Source organism: Varroa destructor, unplaced genomic scaffold (assembly GCF_002443255.2).
Source record: "Varroa destructor unplaced genomic scaffold, Vdes_3.0 BEIS01000007.1, whole genome shotgun sequence".
NCBI classification, from domain to species: domain Eukaryota; kingdom Metazoa; phylum Arthropoda; class Arachnida; order Mesostigmata; family Varroidae; genus Varroa; species Varroa destructor.
Genome location: NW_019211460.1, coordinates 32,399,660 through 32,403,910, shown reverse-complemented (window position 1 = coordinate 32,403,910; position 4,251 = coordinate 32,399,660). Strand labels below are relative to the sequence as shown.

At 35.8% G+C, this 4,251-nt stretch overlaps 1 protein-coding gene across 2 annotated transcripts in view; it reads left to right on the top strand.

Annotated features, from left to right (window-relative positions):
- The window catches only part of LOC111254786 (uncharacterized), a 35,572-nt gene that overhangs the window by 3,435 nt on the left and 27,886 nt on the right, over window positions 1-4,251 (top strand). The window lies entirely within an intron of this gene.

Sequence of the window (4,251 nt, the reverse complement as noted above, 5' to 3'; positions counted from 1 at the left end):
TATATATATTATTTTTCGTAACTTGTTACTAAGTTTTTTTACTTATTATAACAAAATTGGCATTTACTTAAAACTTATTAAGCGGATTAAGCATGCACATTCCTTGTTACGGCAAAACATCTATTAGAGGGGGTTAATTGAAAGGAATTAAATATCAGTAATTATCATTTAAACGTTGGCTTCCCATAAAACACCAATTTATTTCTATGAAATTATGAATTATGCATGCGCGCGACGCCAGAAATTGGAATCTGTAACCCGAAGCCCCATTGTTAAGGGCTCTAGTGGCGGTAAACGCTATGAATAAAACAAGGTTTATATAGAATATTCTGGTAGTTCGCGTTAATAATTTTCTTTCAGAAAATCTTTGTTTAGTAAATTACTGTTAAGGACAATCCTTGAAATGTATCACACACTTATGAGGATGCTCATTCCAGGGCTCCGTAAATGTGTAAGAGTGTGTAAATATTCTCGTACACTTCCTTTATGATATGCTGTGTACGTCTCGGTTTGTATGAGACGTACGAAATTGATTGTCTTGATTATTGTGCTACGAGGGGCTTTGAAACTATCAGTCATAATATTTTACTTCGAAGCAAAATATTTGTATAGTAAACTCAATATTTCATTATTATATGCTGATGAGTATTCTCATTGTGAACATTTGATAACGATTGTCAAACATTTACAAAAATAAACATATAGTTCTAACATATAAGTATATGCGTTTTCACCCAAACAGATCCGTGAATTTTAAAACAGCGTTTGTTCAACAAAGTGCACATAAGTATAAGACATACTCTCATACGCAAAATGTTTATAAAAAAGACGTTGACTTCCACGAATACTTTTCATTGAAAAACATTAAGCAATCCTCAGAACTGGCCGAAGACTTATCGGCTGGTGTCGTCTTCCCAGATGTTCTCGGTAGCTAGTCCGATGCGAATAGACTTAGGTATCACTGACATCCTCCCTATAACTCAGTTTATAGTTAATTACCAAAAAGTAATTGTTAGATTTAATTTATCCGTCCTTGATTCGTTAGTTTGCTTAGCTGTTATGGCAATCAAGACCATAGCAAATTTGCGCCACGATTTTAAATCGGCTCAATTGGAAAGCTCAGTTCCCACCGTTTGATTGCGCCGCGTAGTATATCAGCAGAGAAGACAGTCATGATATCTTGCTATTTGAAATAGTGCAACAAAGTCTTAGATCATAAACTTACCCAACGCTTCCGATCTATGAATAAGCTTTATACGCATATGCAACATCGTTCTGATTGGAAATAAAGTAAAACTTCGCGTACCATTTCGAGCGCTCGCAACCGCAACGCGGAAAGCTTTATTGACAATAGGAGCAGAGGGTTTATATGCTACAACTTGGAGCAGACGACAATCTTGACGCGGTTAAAAATGACTGACGTACGGGAACGGGTTAGAGGAAACATCTTCGGGCCAACTGTTGTTTCGTTGTGCGCTTTATCATACAATAAACTAGTCATTTGTTGACAGTATTTGAATACAATTTATCTATGAATAAGATCAGAAAACACTCGGTTTGGCGAAAAAAGTCAAACGGGCTGGGGTATCCACCACATTACCAGATTTTCTCACATTTGAAGAACTGTCAGTATTAATAAACGCTCTTTCTTTATTGTAAATACTTTTATAGTGTATTCATGGCTGGAATCATTATCGCTCAAACTGGACGCTTTGTTATTGACCAATGCACTCAACTCTTTTTTAACTATTGACTGATTAAGAGAATAGTTAAATAAAAAAAAAGATGTTAGCAGTTAGTTAAACAGTAAAAACATGTCGTCAATAATTTGCATTTTTGCCTACGCTTTCGTTGTGCCAAGTAAATTAATCGCTAGCCCACTACGTAAATAAGTCCCATTTTTTTTGCAATTAGGTGTTACTTATAATGAATCTAATAACGCTGACGAAGTCAAAATTCAAGTAAATTGCAAATAACGGCAGTATCCTTATTAGCCTGTTCCCGCACCTTGAGCTAAACGCCAACAGATCGTATCATGCTTACCCGAATTTAATACATTTAAATCTCTTTGTAGAGTTGTCGTGCACCTGATTTTCGGTTGTGTTGTTAGCGTGTATTCATGAAATAATAGTAGGATTATTGATATGCCAATCAACTTATCTTGTACTTATATTGTAATTAATATATTGATTGACTTATCTTATTGATATGCCAATTATCAATAAAATTGTAAACTTGGTGGCCTTCTAGGCGTTTAGCTTATACGTACCTGAGTGGACTGACTGGTCTAACAAAACTGATTTTAGATGACTCGAAGTTATTTAGTATGTTCGTATAAATTTTAGTTAATGCGGTAAGACCTAATCATTTAATTTTACTTTTTATATTTATGCTCATTCTCTATCAGAACGAAGTTTGTTCCTTTGACTAATGAAGTTTGTTAATGTTTTGCACCTTATAGTATTTTCACTATTCTCGGCTGTCAATATTAATTTCATCTTAAGTTAACATTTTCGACTTTAAAAGTCATTCTCAATATGATTGTATTAAATAATAAAACGTCACGCTGTAAATATATATGGGTTTACAGTGAAGTCTAGTGTAGTGAGGTCGACAAGAACTAGATCATTTATTGCGTTCTCATGTATTCATTATACGTTCCTCACCTAGGTTGCCGATAGCTGCTTATATATAGTAAAGGGGCCTTTTTGTGGACGATAAATGACCAGCAAGGCTGCTTCTACTCTAATACACAGCGAGACAGCCAGTTCGGTCATTTCTAACGAGTATTGTGTTTAGAAATAGGCCACCTAGACGCGAACGTGAGAAAGAAACAGACTGACCGTCACCTCAGAAATTTGAAACTTCAGTATAAGACGCGAACGTGAGAAAGAAATAGAATGACCGTCACCTCAAAAATTTGAAACTTCGGTATAAGTAAATAAGTTAGAGTAGCGGCATAAGATATGTTGCCCAAGCCTCACATCCGCCGTAAATTAAGGCCATGTAGAAGTTGACATATAGGAACAAATGACAGGTAACAAAATAGCATGGAAAAAATATAATAAGCAATAGAGAGGATGTTATAAAAATTTTAACTAAATAGTATTATTAAAATGAAACAAATGAATTTAACATATCTCTTTAGAATAAAGGATGATATAATTGGTCGCTAAGTCAGAAAATGCTGGTAAAGATTAAGCTAGTCTAACAGTTGGTCAAAAAAAAAGTACTAGCGAGGAAAAAATTAGGTTCAAAGTAACTTATTAAAAGATGCTTACCGTTCATTATTGTAATATTAAAAGAAATTATCACATTTGACTTCGTTGCTACTGGTTCCTGTTGATATGCTTAGTTTTTGCTGGCAAACTTAGTTTCGACTTACACATTTCTTCTGTGGCTTATTTTAATGTATAAATGCTAGCTGATAGTTCCCGTTGTAAAGTTTTGTTCAGTCGTGCACATAAACATGTCATCTTATATACATAACGCCAGGCTTCGGACGCATGTCAGATCCACAACACTCACGTCTTTCTCAGCATAAGACTATTCGCTAGACTATCTGCTTGTATTGAGGAGCGAACCTAAAGATAAACAAGACTGTTCATGACTATTATACAGAATAGAGAAAGCAAATTGACCACATATGACATCTGTGACTACAAACCGACCCAGCCTGACGCAGATAACACAGTACGTTACTTAAGTATGAGAATATTACTCCTGTCCCAAGTATATAGTTTCGCTGCTGCGTCTCCTTATTCAGGGTCGGCTGTAATGGCTACGTCATAAAATAAACATTTCAAAGCCTTGTTTGAGCGAAAAAAGAAATGAAAACCTACAAAGGAAAACATGCAGCGACAATGCAACCCACCCCCATACCTACCGCAAGCCTGCTTACTTAGCGATCTGCATTTTTTTCTTGGGACTGTAAAACTGCTTGTTCTCCTTGCTCTATATTATCTAACTATTTGCTGGTTGCATCTAGCTCGTGGCTTTCAAATCGTGGCTCGTGGATGGCCGAACAGAAGAACAGGCCGATCGGAAGTGGTTGAGGAGCCTCCTTTACTCCCCAGGAGAAAATTGTGTAGAAAAGACGGAACATATTTCAATGCCAAACCAGCTAGTTCTCTAAGAATAGGGTGTTGGACAGATAACTATAGGAACAAGTCTTATTTAGGCTACAAACGAATGCCATTTAAAAGTTATAACTTTTAAATGGCATTCGCAGGTTTTTCAGTGAACTAAAGG